Raw genomic sequence first — 21,158 nt, 5'->3', positions numbered from 1 at the left:
AAGAGCAAAGTAGTCTGGGCATGTCAACCCAGTGACTGAGGGAGGAAGAGAGAGAAGCTCAGGAGACCAAATACTTCAAACAGGCCAGGTGTGAGAGCAGAGGTGGTTCCAGGCAGAGGTCACAGTAAGGCCAGCAGGAGGTCAAAGGGACTAGATCAGGCTGGAATGTGGGGTTAGGATGAGGAGCTGGGGGAGGGAAAAAGTGAAGAGATGAGTGATAAAGTTAAAAAGATGGGCAGGGCTTCCCTGGTGACGCAGTGGTTGAGAGTCCGCCTGCCTACGCAGGGGACACGGGTTCGTGCCCCGGTCCGGGAAGATCCCACATGCCGCGGAGCGGCTGGGCCCATGAGCCATGGCCGCTGAGCCTGCGCGTCCGGAGCCTGTGCTCTGCAACGGGAGAGGCCACAGCAGTGAGAGGCCCGTGTACCGCAAAAAAAAAAAAAAAAAAAAATATGGGCAGACCACAGATCATGGAAAGCCCCATAAGCCATGTAATGTAACCCGAGTAACTCCTGGGACCCATGTGGTCTCTCCCCTGCAAAGTTTCATTAAAAGGAGTTTCATTAAAAGGAGCACCCACATATTATTTACGGGGGTTTCCAATATTCTTTGTCTTGCAAAGAATACCATGGAGGGTCCAATTTCTAACCCCCAGCAACTCTTCCCAACCCCCTCACCTCTCCCTCCAGGGCTCTTGTACTGTGTTCTACTCCAGAACCCCTCGCTCTCCTGCCTCTCTGCCCACTCAGTTCTTCATTTACAGCTCCGCTCACCCTCAGGGACTCCAGTCCCTTTCTGTTCTCCCCACTGCACAGAGCCCCCAGTAAAGAACAGCCCAGAACTGCCCCAGCAAGCGCACAGCCGTGCTCCTTCCCTCTGCTTTGCATCCCTCCCTCTCCCTGGAGCCAGGCTGGGAAAGGGAGAGCTCTCTGCAGAGGGCAGAAGAAAGGGCCAAGATCAAGATCCTCTTTTTTTTTTTTTTTTTTTTTTGCGGTACGTGGGCCTCTCACTGCTGTGGCCTCTCCCGCTGCGGAGCACAGGCTCCGGATGCGCAGGCTCAGCGTCCATGGCTCACGGGCCCAGCCGCTCCGCGGCATGTGGGATCTTCCCGCACCAGGGCACGAACCCGTGTCCCCTGCATCGGCAGGCAGACTCTCAACCACTGCGCCACCAGGGAAGCCCTCAAGATCCTCTCTTGTGAGACCTAAGTGAGTGGGGACCGTTGCTGTGCCTCGCCTCTGTCATGGTATAAAGATTGCGGCATCTCCGTTTGAGCTGGAGAGTGAAGCAGCCAGATCTGTGAGCTCCTTGGAAGCAGGGCTCCGTGTGTTTGGTGGGTGATGCCCCACCAACACCAAGAAGATCCTGGTTCAATATGTGATGAGTGAAGAGTTTAGCGATAAGTGAATGAATGAATGAATGAATGAGTGGATGGATGGACGATTGAACTCCATGAGCATTCTGGATTTTCACGCAGGCCTCAAAGACCCCAGGACGACTGCACCCTCTCCTCAGCCTCTGTAAATCCTCATTCCTCATCTTTGCGCCAACCAACCAGGGGCCTCGCAACAGTGACCTCCAGGCTCAAGGGGGATGGGGACCAGCTTCCCCACCCACACAGCAAAGCATCTGGATGGGCTCCACCAGTCTGCTGGGAACGGCCTGTGCTCCCCTGGGTGAGACCCGCGGCGCACAGAAAACCTCCCAGTGCTTTTGGCTCTGGTTGTAATTCTGGTTTCCAGCAACACATAAAAATAGCTTCAAGGACATCCAAGGGGCGGGAGGAAGGAGACCTGGTCCCCTGGCTTCCAGCAGAACTAGATAAGCACGACTCCCATCTCTCCTTCTCCAAGGGCCAGACTGCTGCCCGTATGACTCCAGATTTGAACCTGGGTCTGTATCTGTCTGTGAACCACAGGCCTAGACTTGCAAACTCCTCCGTTATCAGCCCCCATTACCCAGCTTCGGGCAAAGAGAGGCAGATGTGAAAGTCATGCAGGAAAAAATGTCTGAAATCCCTCCCACTGCCAGCTCTGAGAATGACTCCTGCAGGGCCCCAGTGCGGTGCATGATGGGAAGATGCAAGAGGCTGCGGTCCAGAGCAGACCTGGGGAGCCTGCAGGATAACAAGGGAGCTGGGCTGGGGAGGGGAAAGGGGAGGCTGCCCAGCCGTAGGGGTCTTGCGGGCCTCTGCCTGGGCTCCAGTGCTTTGACTCCCCCCAGAGATGATGCAAATGTGTGCCGTAGACCACCTTCCAGGCCCTGCAGGACCCATCCAAGGACAATAGCCCCCAGCCAGGGGTAGGAGGGAGAAGGTGGTAGAAGCACTTTAATAACAGACATGTTATGAACCCAGACTATTCCCGGCGCCGTGCATGCATCATCGGAATCCTTACAACCAATGAAGGACTTATGATTTGTCCCATTACACGGATGAGTAAAGTAAGGCTCGGAGAAAGAAATAACCAACTGCACAGCCGGCAGGACACACGTCCAACAGGGACAGAGGCAGGATTTGCGCGCAGGGGGACTCGGGAGCCTGTGTTCCCGCCTCTGCACTAAGGGGTGGGCTGAGTTTCTTCCCTGCCTCCCAAAGGCCCCAAAATAGGCCTGCTTTCCTGATGAAGCTCTCCTCCCCTCAGTGCCACAAATACCCACATTCCCAGGCCAAATCCAGGGCGGGGCCCTCAGGAGCTCGTGCCCAGCAGGACCTATTTCTGGCTGCAGCCCGGACCAGCCACAAGAGACCTTCTGTGGTGGCCTCGGCCGCAGCCCACAGCCGAGGCTCAGGCCCTGGCAAGGTCTCCAAAGGGCCCATTGTCCGGCTGCCTGGGCTGCTGAGCCTGGCTCCTGGACATCCGGAGCTGGGGGCAGAGGGTGACCTAGGGCAGGGTGGACTGAGGGGCCTGTGTGAGAGCTGCAGCCAGCTCGGAGATGTCCCAGTGTCCACTGTGCCCACTTGAGGAAGAAAACAGACTCCACCTCGGGACGGGCCTGAGGCTGGCTTCAGACAGGCCCCGAGGTCACACACACACACACACACACACACACACACACACACACACAGATGACAACTGCCAAGGGAGCCACCATGTCCACGGGGAAGCAAGGCGGTGACAAACAGGGTTTAGAGCTGGGTGGGTTCAGATTCCAATACTGGCTCCTCCAGTGCTAACCTGGGCAGATCACGCCACCTCTCTGAACCTCAGTCTCCTCATCTGTGAAATGGGACAGATACCAACCCCTTTTTATAGATGTGCAAACCCAGCTTCAGAGAAGGGGCTTGCCTGAGGCCACACAGGCAGGATCTTTTTTTTTTAACATTAAAAACGTTTTCAAACATACACAAAAGTAAAGAGTATAATAAAACCCCATATGCCATCATTCAGATTCAATAATTATTGAGATTTTACTTGCTTTATTTGTCCCTTTCAATTATTTTGTTGCCACTAAAGTGAATTTAAAGCCAATCCTGGGGGGAATTCCTTGGCTGTCCATTAGTTAGGACTCCACGCTTCCACTGCAGGGGGCACGAGTTCGATCCCTGGTCAGAGAAATAAGATCCTGCATGCCGCGTGCAGGGCAGCCAAATAAATAAATAGATAAATAAATAAAGCCAATCCTGGACACATCATCTCATCCCAACACACTTCAGTATTCCTCTAATATAAGGACATAATGCCATTGTCACACCTAGCAAAATTAACAGCAATTCCACGGCATCATCTAATATCCGGTGCATAATCTATTTATCCTGATATTCTCATCAATGCGGTTTTCCAGGTGACTTGTTTGAGTTAGGATCCTTGGAAGGTCTACACAGAGCAGTCAGTTGTTGTTAGTTCTTTTTAATGTACTTTCATGCCATTGACTTATTGGAGACGCTGAGTCAGTTGTCCTGTGGAATGTCCACAAATGTTGTCTGTGTGCTTCCTCGTGGTGTCATGTAACTTGTTTCTCTATCCCTATATTTCCCATGAAATTGAGCCTCCTCCCCTTTTAAATAACTGTTTTGATGAGATATATTGGGTGGGCCAAAAAGTGACTTCTGTCTTTAAGTAAAAATAAAAGACACATTTTTCATTTTCACCAAGAACTTTATTGAACAATGTATTCACTGTTTTGTTCCACTACCTTCTGCCATTTTTCAGGCAACTTCGTAACTCCATCTTCCCAAAACTTTGTATCTTTTTGAGCAAAGAACTGTTCCAGGTGCCTTTTACAGTCTTCCAGGGAATTGAATTTTTTTCCATTAAGAGAATTTGGTAAAGACCAAAACAAATGGAAATACGAAGGTGCAATGTCTGGTGAAAATGGCAGATGAATCAGAACTTCCCAGCCAAGCTGTAACAGTTTTTGTCTGGTCATCAAAGAAACATGCGGTCTTGCGTTATCCTGAGGGAAGATTAGGCATTTTCTGTTGACGCTTTTAATTCCGGACGCTTTTCGTTGAGTGCTGCTTTCAGTTGGTCTAACTGGGAGCAGTACTTGTTGGAATTAATTGTTTGGTTTTCTGGAAGAAGCTCATAACAGAGAACTCCCTTCCAATCCCACCATATACACAACATCACCTTCTCTGGATGAAGACCAGCCTTTGGTGTGGTTGGTGATGGTTCATTTTGTTTGCGCCACGATCTCTTCCGTTCCACATTATTGTACAGTATCCACTTTTCATTGCCGATCACAATTTGTTTTAAAAATGGAACGTTTTCATTACGTTTAAGTAGTGAATTGCATGGGGAAATTCAGTCAAAAAGGTTTTTTTTTGCTTAACTTACGTGGAACCCAAACCCAAACGTAACCAAGCTGGTGCAAATGATTTTCAGTGTCTGATTTGGATATTTTGAGTATGTTGGCTACCTCCCGTGTGCTATAACGTTGATTGTTCTCAATTAATGTCTTGATGTGACCGCTATCAACTTCAACTGGTCTACTTGACCTTGGAGCATCGTCCAGCAAGAAATCTCCAGCGCAAAACTTCACAAACCATTTTGGACACGTTCGATCAGTCACAGCACCTTCTCCATACACTGCACAAACCTTTTTTTGTGTTTCAGTTGCGTTCTTACCTTCCTTGAAATAATAAAGCATGATATGCCAAAAATGTTGCTTTTTTTCTTCCATCTTCAATATTAAAATGGCTACACAAAAAATTCACCAATTTTGATAAGTTTTTTTTTAAAATACATGCTGATATGACAGCTGTCACAATATAATCTAACAAAATTGTTTTGAATGAAGTTAAAGACAACTAAGCGCTACTAGAGCCATCTCACAGAAAACATCTAATGAACTTTTTGGCCAACCTAGTAATTCTCACCATAAACATCACACTTTCAAAGTGTACAATTCAACGCTTTTTTTTTTTTTAAATTTTTTTTTTTTTTTTTGCGGTACGCGGGCCTCTCACTGTTGTGGCTTCTCCCGTTGCGGAGCACAGGCTCCGGACGCGCAGGCTCAGCGGCCATGGCGCCCGGGTCCAGCCGCTCCGCGGCATGTGGGATCCTCCCGGACCGGGGCACGAACCCGTGTCCCCTGCATCGGCAGGCGGACTCTCAACCACTGCGCCACCAGGGAAGCCCAATTCAATGCTTTTTAGTATATTCACAGAGTTGTGTGACCATTACTATTGTCCAACTTCAAAATGTTCTCATCAAACCCCACACCACTAGCAATCACTCCCCATTCTGCCCTGCTGCCAGCCCCTGGCAACCACTAATCTACTTCCTTCTCTCTATGGATTTGCCTACTCTGGCCATTTCATATAAATGGAATCACACAATATGTGTCCTTTGGGGACAGGAAGCTTTTATTTAGCATAATACTTTCAAGGCTCATCCGTGTTTTACCATGTACGAGTACTTCGTTCCTTTTTATTGCCAAATAACATGCCATTGTATAAATATACCATACGCTGCTTATCCATCATCGTTGATGGACATTAGGGTTGTCTCCACTTCTTGGCTCTTATAAATAATGTATCTATGAACATATGTGTACAAGTATTTGTGTGAAGTTATGTTTTGGTTCTCATGGGTGTATATGCATAGCAATGGATGCTAGATCGTGTGTAACTCTGTGTTTAACATTTTGAGGAACCACCTATCTGTTTTCCAGAGTAACTGTACCATTTTACAATACCACCAGCAATGTATGAGGGTTCCATTTTCCCTACATCCTCACCAACATTTGTTGTGGTCCATCTTTTTTATTTTAGTCATCCTAGTGGGAGTGAAGGAGTATCTCATTGTGGTTTTGATTTGTGTTTCTCTAATGACTAGTGGTGTCGAGCATCTTTTCGTGGGCTTAGTGCAATTTGTATGTCTCCTTTGGAATTTCTCAGTTGGGTTATTTGTCTTTTATTATTGAGTTGTAAATAATTCTCTATATAGACAAATTCCTTATCAGATACATGATTTCTAATTTTTTTCTCCAATTATATGGGTTGGGTTCACTTTCTTGACATCCTTTGAAGTACACTTTACATTTTTATTTAGTTATTTATTTATTTATGGCTGCTTTGTTGCTGCGCGCAGGCTTTCTCTAGTTGTGGCAAGCGGGGGCTGCTCTTCGTTGCCGTGCGTGGGCTTCTCATTGCAGTGGCTTCTCTTGTTGTAGAGCACAGGCTCTAGGTGCATGGGCTTCCGTAGTTGTGGCACGTGGGCTCAGTAGTTGTGGCTTGTGGTCTCTAGAGTGCAGGCTCAGTAGTTGTGGTGCGCAGGCTTAGCTGCTCTGAGACACGTGGGATCTTCCCAGACCAGGGCTCGAGTCTGTGTCCCCTGCATTGGCAGGCGGATTCTTAAACACTGCAACACCAGGGAAGTCCCGGCTTTAAATTTTGATGAAGCTGCATTTATTTATTTATTTTGTATCCCTGTGCTTTTGGTGTCACATGCCTAAGGAATATCATGAAGATTAGTGCCTTTGTTTTATTCTAAGAGGTTTATAGTTTTCACTCTTACTTTTAAGTCTGTGATCCATTTTGTGTTAACTTTTGTATATGGTGTGAGGTGGAGATATTAAGTCTTGTAATCCATAAACATAGGATGTCTTTCCATTTGTTTAGGTCTCCTTTCAATTCCTTGCAGCAAAGTTTTGTAGTTTTCACTGTACAAAACTTACGGTTCTTTTGTTAAGTTTATTCCTAAATATCTTATTCTTTTGGATACAAATATAAATGGAATTATTTTCTTAATTTCAGTTTTAGAGTGTTCATTGCTAGTATATAGAAATTGCTTTTGTATATTGATCTTGTATCCTGAAACCTTTCTGAACTCATTTATTTATTCTAATATACATTTTTAGTGAATTCCTTATGATTTTCTATACACAAGATCATGTCATCTGCAAATACAGATAGTTTTACTTTTTCCTTCGTAATCTCGATGATTTTTATTTCTTTTTCTTGCCTAATTGCTCGGGCTAGAACCTCCAGTACAATACTTAACAAGAGTGGGGAGACTGGGAATCCCTGTCTTGTTCCTTCCTGATTTGGAGGGAAACTTTCAGTCTTTCACCACTAAGTATGATGTTAGTTGTGGGTTTTTCATAGATGCACTCAGGCAGAATTTTAATCCAGATGTGAGGGACTCCAAAGCCCTGACTCTTACCTTAGTCCTAGGACATAAGAGGAGTGGCCTGGTCAGGAAGAGGTTCAAAGAGCTGTCAAAACTCGAGATGGACGTGGAGGGTCTGGGCTACTTGGGAGGAGTCGATTCCAGCAGGGGACACCAAGCCCCACTGACAGTAGGCCCTGTCACCATCTTCCCTGCAGCCTTACAGAGCCCTTGCCCAGGCAAAACAAATGTGGGAAACTCACTGTCATAGCCCTCAGGCGCCCCCATCAATGTTCAGCTCCTTGCAATCCTACCACACACCCTCTCGCCTCCCATTCTGCTCTGAGACAGAACGTCCATGGGAAAAGGAAGTGGGAACAGCTGTAATCAGCACAGGTAGGAGGGGGAAGATGGACAAAAAGAGGCAGCCAGATGGAGAGGTTGAGAGACGGACTTCTGGGTTCGAGTCTGCCCCTCCCCCCCAACAATGTACCAATGAGGTGACCTTGGGCAAGTCTTTTCAGCTCCCTGAGTATGAGTTTTCCTATCTTTAAAAGAGGAATAGTCATTAAAAAGTCCACAAATGACAAGTGCTGGAGATGGTGTGGGGAAGAGGGAACCTTCCTACACTGTTGGTAGGAATGTAAATTGATGCCACCACTATGGAAAATAGTCTGGAGGTTCCTTACATAACTAGAAATAGAGTCGCCATATGACCCAGCAATCCCACTCCTAGGTATATATCCAGAGAAAACTATAATTGGAAACGATACATGCACTCCAGTGTTCATAGCAGCATTATCTACAATAGCCAAGACATGGAAGCAACTTGAATATCCACCAACAGATGAATTGACAAAGAAGATGTGAGATATATATATATATATATATATATATATACACACACACACACACACATATATACATACATACACATACGATGGAATATTACTCGGCCATAAAAAGAATGAAATAATACCATTTGCAGCAACATGGATGGACCTAGAGATTATCATACTAAGTGAAGTAAGTCAGAAAGACAAAGACAAATACCATATGATATCACCTATATGTGGAATCTAAAATATGATACAAATGAACGTATCTAAGAAACAGAAACAGACTCACAGACAGAGAAAACAAGCTTATGGTTGCCAAAGTGGGAAGGGGTGGGGAGGGATAAAGCAGGTGTTTGGGATTAGCATGTACAAACTATAGATAAACAACAAGGTCCTACTGTATAACGCAGGGAACAATATTCAGTATCCTGTAAATGGAAAAGAATATGTGTGTATATATGTATGTGTGTGTGTGTGTGTGTGTGTGTGTGTGTGTGTGTGTGTGTGTATATATATATATATATATGAAACTGAATCACTTTGCTGTACACCAGAAACTAACACAACCTTGTAAGTCAACTATACTTCAATTAAAGCATTATAAAAAATTAAAGCCCGAGTTTTGGGTGAAAGAATTCTATGGGGGAGAAAAAAATAAATAAATAAGTAAAATAAAATAAGGATAGTGACAAAATCCACCTCTCAGGGCCACTGTGAGGATGACATGGGCTAATACTCGTAAGGTGTTCAGCACAGCATAAAACACACTCTTGGCACTCCATAAATTCTGGTTATTATTGCATTTATTATTGTCAATTTTACTCTTACCTACATTTATACTATTGCTGCTGGTATGATGGCGGCCAATCCAGCATTCCCAGGAGAGAAATAGCCTTCCTGAATGTTCAGCCCTTGTCTGGTGATGTCCAGGGGCCCCAGGACTCCCGCGTTCCTGTTCACGCTGCACCCCATGTGGGGCCCAGCTTGAGAGAGGAAGCTTCTTCCACCAGAGCAAGAGCTTTGTCAGCTAAGAAGTTTCCCCAAGACGCTTGTAAGGCTCTATGCCAGGCACTCCAGAGATGTCACCTCATGGAATGTTCACCCCATTTTACAGAAGAGAAAACTGAGACCCAGAGAAGTTGAGCAATCATCTAAGACTGCATAACTAGTAAGAGATGAAAACGGGATCTGAACCTGGATCACTGCTCTCACCTACTGGGCCACACCCCTCTCCTCAGCCATTCATTGGCCAAATTGGAAAGTTCAAGAAGTTACCTTGGGACAAGGAGGAGGGGGCCCAGGTAGATGTCCCAAAACACCCCAGAAAGGTCCATGACAAGAGCAAAGCAGAGCCCACATCAGTGATGTGGAGTGACGTACTGGGCCCTGAGGATCTATAGTTCTAACCCCAACCACCCATAGAGACCCTGCCACAGGTGGCTCTCAGGGCCTGAGGGGCCATCCGGGTACCCCTGGGGTACTATTCTGTAGTCAGCCCAAGACCCACAGAATTTCCAGACAACCTGCCGTTAGGTCCCATCAACTGACATGACGGCTGACCCCCATCCTCCAACTGCATTTTGGAGCCGAAATGCAGATGTTATCATTTTCTTATGATAAACTCCTTTGGTAAACTGTGGACACCAGGGAAATCATTGTGGATCTTAATTCTGCCCAAACAGGAACCAGCACCTCTCCCGGCTTTGGGCCCTACCAGGCTGAGAACCCCCCCAAGCCCCTCTCCAAACCTGCTCGCCTGCAGTGGAGGCTACTTCCTGGGTCCTTTGCTCCCCATTCCTCACCCACAAAGTTGCTCACTTCTGAGGGTGGGCTTGGGGGTTCCTAGGCAACAAAGCCATCACTGAGCACAAAGACTCTACCCCCATTTCCCCGTCCCGTGAATCTCTCATTCAACCATTCAGCAGATTTACTGCCAAGCTGCGCCAGGTGTGCTGGGGACTTGTGACTCAGGCTCCCGATCCAGGGGAGGGACACAAGCCACCATCTTTAGCCCCTGCTCTGTGCCAGGAGCCCTGTGCCTTATGCTTTCAGGCACCATCCCCCTGAAAGCTCAGGACAGCCCCATGAAGTATATGTTATCACCAGTTCATGGACGAATGTGTCTCTTTACCCCCAAAATATATGCCTCGAGCAGCTGCTAAGTGCCCGGCCTGTGCAAGGGGGCAGATGCGCAATGATGGCAAAGGTTCCCCAGGTCCCTGCCTCCTTACAAGATGCTCCCCAGTAGGAGAGGCAGACCCTGAACAAGAGAAGAAAGACAAGGTAGGGAGGAAAGAAGGGTCACAGAATGCAGTGAACACTGTAGGTGACAAGGCGGAAAAGTAACACAGGGGACCTACTTTAAGTATGTTGATCTGGGAGGGACCCTCTGAGGAGGCGATATTCCAACCACTCCAGTTTCGTCTCCTTCCCTTCCAGAGACGCATCTGGAGCTTCCGGCCATGTCCAGCCCCAGCAAGGATGGTGGGCCAGCTGGAGAGGCAGGCGAACCCTCCTCTCATCCTCTCCTTCCTGCTGACCCACTTGGCAGGGGAGGTGGGAGGAAACATGGCTTCCTCCACCAACGAGCTGTGGGACCTTGGGGGAGTCACGGTCCCTCTCTGGGCTTGGATTCGTGAAATTACCCACCCGGCCCCATCCTCCGTAACTGAGACCAGAGAACGTACAGGAAGCATTTCATCTATTTGAAAGCGCTTTACAATGTGCAAGAATGTTACCATTACCTTGCAGATCCCACAAGGAAAACGTGCATCACACCCAAGCTCTTAGTAACCGGCATCTGTGGGCCTTCCGGATCCTCCCAATGCCTAGTGGGGGCCACATCACATTCTCCTCTTGCTGAAGGGGAAGGAGTGGGAAATCAACTCCCAAATAATACTAGCGGCAGATACCATTGAGCACTTGCTGTGTCCAGGTCAATGCCAAGGTTCTTACATGGATTGTCATGTTTCGTCCCCACAACGGTCCTGCCCGGAAAGCTTTATGGCCATTAGCTGTGTTTTATGGGAAGGTGGGCAGCCAGCAGCTGTTCACAGCCCTCAGGTTAGACACAGAACTAAGCCGAAGGTCCCCAGCCTGGACTTAAGACAAACGGGAAATCATTCACTCAACCAACCCCTACAGATCCCCTCACATACCAGGCATGTTCTAGTCACCGAGGAAACACAAACACAAACTCCCATCCTTGTGGGGTTTACATCCTAGTGGGGAGACAACGGTGAATGAGAAAAATGTGCCGCGTGTTAGATGTTAAGGAGGACAAGCCCCCGGATCCTGTTCTCCAAGCACCACTCTGTTGGGACAAGAACAGTCAGTGCTTTGCAGCTTTTGCTGCTGGGGGATCAGGTCACCTGCACGTACTGCTCCATCTTCCCTTTTGCCATGAGTGTCTGGATCCCCAAGACAGGCAGAGGCAGCCAGGAACGCTAAGGACCTTCCTCCAAAGTGCACTGCCAGGTGGGGTGGGCCGGAGGGACCGAATGTGGGCCTCAGAACCCTCCCGCAAGCCTGGGGCCAAGAAGAACTCTCACCACCTCCAGGGTGAATTCCATCCGGTTCCTGCCATTGGCTTGAATTGTTTCCTGGTAGTTCTGGGTGCAAACCTACCCCACCCCGCAACTATGTGTAAGTTTCAGGATCTCAGAGACCGGCTTCATTTTTCCTGTTTCTTCCATCATCTCCACAGGGCTGGGCCCGGGGGAGGCTCCTCAGAAACCCCATAGTCCTAGGCCACTGGTTTAGTTGGCATCCTGGATGTTGAGGGCAAGAAAAAGAGAAGGATGGGGATTCCAGCTACAGGCTGGAAGAAAGAACATACACAGGGCAAGGCAGGCGGGCTCGAGCACCGTGGGGGCTCTGGGATGTGCTGGGTGGTGCGAACAGCGCTCAGCACAAGCGTGCTTAGTAAATGAGACCTGGGCTGTGTGTGGGAGTTCCCTGGCTGTCCAGCGGTCAGGACTCGGTGCTCTCAACGCCGGCGTCCTGGGTCAGGGAACTGAGATCTCGCAAGCTGCGCGGCACCGCCAAAAACCAAAATTGTTAAAAAGAAAAAAAGAAGAACTGGGCTGTGTGGTCCCCATTATTACTAATAAATCATATAGTAAAAACCCTTAATGGGACACCAGTGGGTGAGGGATATGGAAGGGTGAACATTTGGAAAGACTCATCCACAATAGTAATAATTTCAAAACTAGGCAATGCTTATTGAGTGACCCCTGATTCCAGGCACCGGGCTGCGCACGGACTGTCAACTCTCATTTTCATCCTGGAATCAGATAAAGACCACTGGTTTCTCCATTTCACAGATGGGGGCACTGAGGCTTGAGGAGGCCACGCCCAAGGTCACATGGCTGGTAAATGGTGGCCCCGGGCCGAGACTGAGACAGCTACGTAGAATGGGACTGGGGAAGGGTCAGAGTTAGGGCAGGGAGTAATCATGGGGGTCAAGGAGGGTAGCTGGCTGCCCAGGCCTAGACTAGGGGGTGCCATGTTCAGTCCAGCAGGTGAGGGGCATCCCTGGTGGGAGCCAGGATGGAGAGGAATCATAAGTTACACTGAGGAGAAACAACACTGGACAGACTCCCCTCCAGCCCTGATCAGAAGTCAGTTCAGGGACTTCCCTGGTGGTACAGTGGTTAAGAACCCACCTGCCAATGCAAGGGATGCAGGTTCGATCCCTGGTCGGGGAACTAAGATCCCGCATGTCTCGGAGCAACTAGGCCTGAGTGCTACAGCCTGCGCGCCACAACTAGAGAAACTGTGTGCCGCAACGGAAGATCTGCATGCCGCAAAGAAGACCCAACGTAGCCAAATAAATAAATATTTTAAAAAAAGAAGTCAGTTCAGTGGAGTCTGAAATGACCTTAAATCTTATGAGGAAAAATCTAAACTCAGCTTTCAAGCAAGAAAAGGGGCCCTTTGCTCCTCCATCTGATTTAACCCCTTTCTGGAGTTGAAATTGCCAATGAAAAAAATGTGGGCATTATTCAGAAAATCCATCCATCCTTCCACCCCCTACGGAGCAGTGCTCTGTGCTAGACACGTTCTAAGCACTGGGATACAGCAGGGAAAAAAAGAGACAAAAGATCGTGCCTTCAGGGGCTTGAATTCTGGTGGAGGGAGGTGGAAAGTAAGCAAGAAGTGAGTAGGTTATACACTTTATTAGAGGTGATAGAGGCTATGGAGAGAAATTGACGGAGGGCAGCGGGAGTGCTGGGAAGTGGTTTGTGATGTGAACGAAGGAGACCCTGGAAACCTTGGAGGTAAAGGGACATTTCACCAAAGACTCGGGGGGATGGGTGAAGGGCAAGTTGAATGTCTGGCGGAAGAGTGACCAGTAGAGGGAACAGTAAGTGTGAAGGCTCCGAGGTGGGACTTGAGGGACAGGAAGGCAGCCTGTGTCGCTGGAGTGGGGATGGCAAGAGGGGTGTCAGTGGCGCCAGGAGATGAGGGAGGAGAGGCTTAGCAGCCACTTGGGGCTTTAACCTGGAGAGAGGTGGGACACCACTGTAGGATTTTGAGCAGGACATAATCTGATTTACATTTTAAAAGGATCCCCCCACTGCCCCCCCCCCCTGCTGCTGTGCTGGGAATACTGAGGACTGCAGGGACTGCAGGAGGAGGGTCGGGGGAGGTGGCAGATGAGAAGGAACTGGGTTTGGGATTGATTTTGAAGGTGGAGCTGCCAGTGTTAGCTGATGGAGGAGAGTTTTTGAGAAAAGGCAGAGTCAAGGCTGACCCGAGTTCTGGGCCCTGGGGCCACTTGCTGGATGACGAGCCATTAGCTGAGATGAGAAAGCAAGTTTTGGGGGGAAGAACAGAAGTTCCTTTTAGGCTTTTTTTTTTTTTTTTTTTTGCGGTACGCGGGCCTCTCACTGTTGTGGCCTCTCCCGTTGCAGAGCGCAGGCTCTGGCCGCGCAGGCTCAGCGGCCATGGCTCACGGGCCCAGCCGCTCCGCGGCATGTGGGATCTTCCTGGACCGGGGCACGAACCCATGTCCCCCGCATCAGCAGGCAGACTCTCAACCACTGCACCACCAGGGAAGCCCTAGGCATTTTTTTAAATTGGCATATAATCGCTTTAAAATGTTGTGTTAGTTTCTGCTATATAACGAAGTGAATCAGCTATATGTATACATATATCCCCCCCTCTTGGGTCTCTCCCCCCTCCTCACCCCCATCCCACCCATCTAGGTTGTCACAGAGCACCAGCTGAGCTCCCTGTGTTATCTGAGATGCAGATTAGACCACTAGGTAGCCATTGACAAGATGCTTCTGGTTTCAGTGGGGAGGGCTGGGTGGTGATGTGACTGTGGGCCCCCTGATTCTAGAGGGACACTGGAAGGCTCCAGATTGGATGAGACCACCTAGGAAGTGAGAAAAGAGGGGGAGCCTGTATTGTTTCCTAGAAACTGCTGTAACAGAGTACCGAAGCTGGTAACTTAAAACAACAGAAAGTGCTTCTCTTACAGTTCAGGACACTACAAGTCTGAGACCAAGGAGTCAGCAGGGCCGTGCTTCCTCGGGACTCTGGAGAGAACCCTTCCTTGCCTCCTCCTGGCTTTGGGTGGTGGCCGGCAGTCCCTGGCTTGCAGCTGCATCACTCTGACCTCTGCCTTGGTCGTCACATGCCATCTGATCTCTCCCTGTGTGTCTCTGTTCTTTTTTGCGGTACGCGGGCCTCTCCCGTTGCGGAGCACAGGCTCCGGACGCGCAGGCTCAGCGGCCATGGCTCACGCGCCCAGCCGCTCCGCGGCATGCGGGATCTTCTCGGACCGGGGCACGAACCCGTGTCCCCTGCATCGGCAGGCGGACTCTCAACCACTGCGCCACCAGGGAAGCCCTGTCCTCTTCTTATAAGGACACCAGTTATATTGGATAAAGGCCCACCTGACTCATGTATGACCTCATCTTAACTAATTACACCTACACGATCCTATTTCCAAACAGGGTCGCATTCCGAGGTTCCAGGGGGTGGGGTGTAGGACTTCAATATATCTTAAAAAATTTTTTTATTAAAAATCCTTTTAGGTTGTCTTTTTTGTATATTGTGGAAAAATACCCAAGACATAAAATTTACCATCCTAACCATTTTAAAGTGTACAGTTCTGTGGCATTAAGTACAGTCACATTTTTATGCAACCATCCTCGCCATCCATCCACAGAACTCTTTTCATTTTACAAAACTGAAACTGTCCCCATTCAACACTTAACTCCCCATCCTCCCCTCCCCCAGGCCCTGGCAACCACCATTCTACTCGTCTCTGCGAATTTGACTACTCTAGGTTCCTTACATAAGCAGAATCATACAGGGTTTGTCCTTTTGCAACTGGCTTATTTCTCTTTGCATCATGTCCTCAGGGTTCATCCACATTGCAGCACGAGTCAGGATTTCCTTCCTTTTAAAGACTGAATAATATCTCGCCGCATATATTTTTTGGGGACACAACTGAACCCATTATTGGGGTCAAAAGACTAAGTCTTGGTCATTCCAATATTAAGAGGTCTAAGACATGAGGAGGAACCAGCAAAGAAGATTGAGGAGTGGCGGCGGGGAGGTGGAGGGGAATCAGGAGAATGTGCCTTCGGTATTGGGGGCGGGGAGTGATGGTCAGCGCCAGGGCTGCTTCTGGTCAAATAAGAGGTGGAAGGAAACGGACCATCAGCTTAGCAACGGGGAGAACATTGGGGACCTAGACCGGACCGGTGTTGGTGGAGTGGGAGGGATGAAGCCTGTTCGCAGTAGGTTTTGGGAGACTGGGATGAGAAGCAGGGACAGCAGGCAGATAAGTCTTTTGATAAATTTTGTAATAAAAGGGAGCTGAGAAATGGGGTGATAGCTGGAGGGAGACATGCTGTCAGAGGTTTTGCAAAGATGAGAGTAGTTACCGCGCGTTCGTACGCGGGTGAGAATTATCCAGCGGGGAAGGGAAAGCTGATGAAGTGGGAGGGAAGGCGGAGTGGCGGGGGTGAGGCACGTCCCTGAGGGCAGGAGGTGGGATCTGATGCCCAAGGCAGGGCTGGGCATCTCTGGGAGCAGGAGGGGGCAGAGGGGGTGGACCAGGTGCCGGGGTGGGGCGGTGGTGGCAGTCCCTGGATATTCTTTTTTAAAAATAATTAATTATTTTTTGGTTGCGTTGTGTCTTCGTTGCTGCACGCGGGCTGGCTTTCTCTAGCTGCGGAGAGCAGGGGCTACTCTTCGTTGCCGGTGCGCGGGCTTCTCATTGCAGTGGCTTCTCTTGTTGCGGAGCACAGGCTCCAGGCGCACGGGCTCAGTAGTTGTGGCGCACGGGCTTAGTTGCTCCGCGGCACGTGGGATCTTCCCGGACCAGGGATTGAACCTGTGTCCCCTGCGTTGGCAGGCAGATTCTTAACCACTGCGCCACCAGGGAAGTCCCAGTTCCTGGATATTCTTATTGTTTATGTCCCTCTGAAATAGAACAGGGTCGTAGGTGAGAGAGTCACGGGAGGTGGTGCTGACGGTCTGGGGAGTGAGAAGGCACAGAGACCTGGGGGAGGCGGTGTGGCTGCCAGAAAGGAAAACAGCTGCCGTTTGTTTGCTGCGGGTTTACTCCATGCCAGGCACCAGGCGAAGGGTATCCCACACGTTTTCTCATTTAATTCTCCCACCGACTCTGACATGTATTTTTATTTTCCATTTTACAGATGCGGAGACTTGAAGACTTAAGAAGGTGATGTAACTTTCTTTACATCATATAACCTGTAAGTCTGACCCTGAAGCCTGACTACTAAACAAGCCTGTCCAAACCTCACAGGAAGCCTGGGGACGATTTTGTCAATTATTAAATTACATTATTATTTTTTCTCTCTGGAGAAGTATTAAACGTTTATTTCAGAAAATTTGGAAAATTCAAAGTGACATAAATATAAAAAAATTTTAAATGGCTCTAATTTCACCACCCAGAAATAATTACCATTAAAATGTAGTGATTTCTTTGCAGTATTTTTTTTCAATTCATATTAACTGTGGCGGATTTAATGTGTTCAGCAAATCCTGTTTCCCTTCTCTTCATGGCAGGCAGCTAGACTACATTTCCCAGCCTCCCCTGCAGGTGGGGTGGCATGTGATTGAGTTCTGACCAATGGAATGTGGGAGGGAGTGATGTCACGCCCTTCTGTGCCTGGACCATAACCTCTTCTGATCTTCCATGCTTTCTCTCTTCTCTTGTTGCTCATGGGATGGGAAGGACTCAGTGAAGGACTTCAAGACCCTAGGGGGCAGTTAGACCACTAGTCGGAAGGCTCCTGAGCTCCCGAATGACCCAGTGGAGACCCCACCTCCCCCTGATAGTTCCATAGGGTGGAATGAACCTTGGCTGTGTTGTCATTGGACTCTGGGCATTGTTTGTTAAAGCAGTTAGCCTGATACAGTAACATCACATAAATATTGGAATCATACTGTAGATACAGTTTTTAGGCTGATTTGTGTTGGTTATTATTATTTTATTATTATTATTGTATTTGTTATTATTACCATTTACAGCAACCTTCTCCTATATTGTTAAACAATCTTGGAGAGCGTGGTTTTAATGGTAGTCCATGATAATTATTTATTTACTCAGTCCCATAAGGTTGGATATTTAGGTTGCTTCCGCCATTTTGCTTTTCTAAGTCAGGCTCCAGTGAACATCCTCATGACAAATCAGGTCACCTGATCTGGAGATGCACCAGTTCATCCCACCTCTGTTTCCCGTCTCTGAGCCTCTCCTTCACCCGAGCTTAAGGAGGTGCCCCAATTCCATAGACACCATCTATAAAAACGAGTGTAGTGGGATGAAATGTACATGCTTGGACGAAAGTGTGTGGAAAACCTTGATTATTCTAGAATTGGTCTCCTTTTGCCCTTGTGTCCCCTTTCCCACTGATGTCTTGGCAGTGGACGAGGTGAGGTGACATACTGAAAGTCGTCTCTGCCTTTGTAAGACAGTCTCTTCCAGGCAATTATCTGGTCAATTCAAAGCCCTGACTCCTTGTGGGGGCGATTCCTCTATGCGCAGGCCATCTTATTTCCGTTTCCTTTTGTAGGTGGTGTCTGGAAGCTTATGTGGTCTAAAGGCGTTGAGGAAAGGGCGTCTCGCCCTACTCACTGCACCTGCTCAGGTGTGGCTGGCTCGGTACGCACTGGTCTTTGGGCATCCTGCTGGCTTTCGAGGATGGTAATTCTGGGTCTTGCTTTGTACCACGCTTCGCATCTCAGAGGCAAGCCTCTTCTCATCTGTGTGGGTTTACTAGGGCTGCTGTAAGGAAGCGCCCCAAACTGGGTAGCTTCAAACAGCAGATATTTACTTATTCTGGAGTCTAGAAGTCTGAGATGAAGGTGTTGCCCATGCCTTACTTCCTCTGAAGCCTCTAGGGGAGGATCCTTCCTTGCCTCTCCCCACTCTGGAAGCCCCAGGCTTGCGTCTGCCTCACTCCAATCTCTGCCTGCATCTCCTCCTCTTCTTATAAGGACATCAGTCATACCAGGATGCCTATCCTAACATCCTCATCCTAATTCGATTACGTCTTCAAAGAGCCTATTTCCAAGTTCATAATCACAAGCACAGGGCGGGGGTGGTGGGGACCTCAACATAGCTTTTTTGGGGAATACAATTCAATCCATAATACCGTCCCCGGACCTTCTCAGCTCCTGGGCTCCCTCGACTCAGTGTGGCAGTGAGGGTCCCTATTATGAGACTGTCCTCAGTTCCACCTGCCTGGGGACCTGCAGCCATTTCCACTCTCCTGCAGCCTTGCCATGTCAGTGTCTGGCCCAATGTGGACACAACCTGGTGGGGGGGGGGCACAGGCACCACCTTGGATATCCTCACATCCCCTAAACCTGTCTTAATCGTTCTGCTGCCCTAGGACCCTCTGACCATCTCTCCTGCCTTGAAAGGGCCTTCCACACCCCCGCACTGTCTGGCAACAAATCTACTCTGTGCTACAGATGTTATCCACCATCCCTTCACGGGGCGAAAGCCTCATGGTTTAAGTTTCATGGTGGTGGCAATTCGAGAGAGAGGGAAAAAAAAATACTGGGTTAGCAAAAGGGAGAACACAGCAGGAAACATTTCAAAGATTCTACGCCTGTTAAAGTGTTTTTGATGGTAAGCCCTATTTGCCTTGACCTTTGAAAGTCTAAACAGATGAAAACCCTGGTCTCCCTTTATCTGGCAGCCTGTCTACTCGCTCAGTGAACCCTGTCTGTTCCTCCAAAGGCTCCTGGACCTTGATTTCTTCTTCTGGAACACTTTCCCTCCTACGCCCTTGCTGGGGCATTTCCTACTCATGCTTTGGGTCTCAGCCTGGACTATACTTCATTGGGGAAGCTGTTCTTGATGCCCCAGATGGGTAACCCCCCCGCCCGCAATTACACTTGTGACTATGTGTTTTACGTCTGTGACCCTCAGCAGACCACGGCTTCACGAGGACAGGGGTCACACGTGCTTTGTTCCTCTCTGTGTTCCCACTGTTGGCACTTGGTAGGAACTCACCGAATGTTGGGTGAAGGAATGAAAGCCAGTGAAAGTGACACGACATCGTTTTGTATTAGATTGAACCGTAGGAGCTTGCCAACAAAATGTGGTTGATTTTGACCTACAAATATTCCAATTGCCTGTGAGTGAAGCCTTCCCACCCTCTCCTATTTTTGCAGACTCCCCTCCCTGAGTGACCATCAGCTTATCTGCTGGGAGGGGAGGCTCTGAATGGTCTGTAATTTCTTGGCACTCCCCTTCTCCCCTCTTGTGTTGGCCATCAACCGTTTCCTGGACCCAGAAGATTCTGCGTTGGGTGAGTTCAAATGCGTGTGATAAAATAGCCCACATGGTTTAGCCACTTTCTCCAATTTCTTTCTTTCTTTTTTTCAGCTGTACTTTTTATTTATTTATTTTTGGCGGTGCTGCACGACTTGTGGGGTCTTAACTTCCCGACCGGGGATTGAACCTGTGCCCTCGTCAGTGAAAGCTTGGAGTCCTAACCACTGGACTGCCAGGGAATTCCCTCCAATTTCTTGTTGTTCTCCAGTTTCTCTGTGTCCTGGTAGATTACCTTCATGCATTGTGTCTTAGAGTGGCTTGGAGGTTGACCACTGTTTGAGCTGGTGTAGAGTTGCTGGTAAGAACAATGGATTTAGTGTCAAACAGTTCTTGACGTGGGGCCTGGTACACAGTAGGTGCTCGATAAATGCTTGTGGAATGATGGAGAACAGATTGGAGTTTGAGTTCCAGCTCTGCTACTTATTGGCTCGAGATCTTGGGCAAGTTACTTACACTCTGAGCCTCAGTCTCCTCCCCTGTAAACTGGGGTAATCCTGTACCCACTTGACCAGGTATGTGGAGATGATGGAGGTGCAGGGCTTTGTTTGGCTTGGGGTTGGGTCCCCATGAGGCTTCATAGCAGTGGGGGTTGATGGTGGTGGCTGTCTCCCAGCAGTGTCCTCTCTTCTCTTCCAGACTGTTCTAAGCATCTCTTATCTGGCTTCCCAACTTCCTAGCTCTTCCCCTCCAGTCAACCTGTACCCCTCACCCAAGGATTAATCAGTGCTCTCGTCTGTGGTCCCATCACTTTCTGCTTAGCCTCACCCACCCACACTTCCAGCCTTGTCTCTGATTACACTCCTGACCTTCAACCAAACATGTCTGTCACTTGCTGTTTCTGCCCCAACCCCGCCTAGCTTCCAGACTCCTATTCCACTCAAGTGATGTCTCTCTACGTCCCTTCCGCCTGGGATGCTCTCGCCT

General features: G+C 48.7%; 1 long non-coding RNA gene across 1 annotated transcript; it reads left to right on the top strand.

The window, feature by feature from the left end:
• Positions 1-17,094: 17,094 nt before the first annotated feature.
• On the top strand, positions 17,095-20,091 carry LOC309824439. The gene is made up of 3 exons (XR_014296931.1): positions 17,095-17,136; positions 18,460-18,548; positions 20,072-20,091. It is a non-coding gene; the product is annotated as an uncharacterized lncRNA (long non-coding RNA).
• The last annotated feature ends 1,067 nt before the right edge of the window (positions 20,092-21,158 follow it).

The sequence above is a fragment of the Grampus griseus genome (genome assembly GCF_964374135.1).
Source record: "Grampus griseus genome assembly, chromosome: 6".
Taxonomy (NCBI): Eukaryota; Metazoa; Chordata; class Mammalia; order Artiodactyla; family Delphinidae; genus Grampus; species Grampus griseus.
The sequence above is the reverse complement of the archived record's forward strand: the minus strand, read 5'-3'. Positions and strand labels throughout refer to the sequence as shown.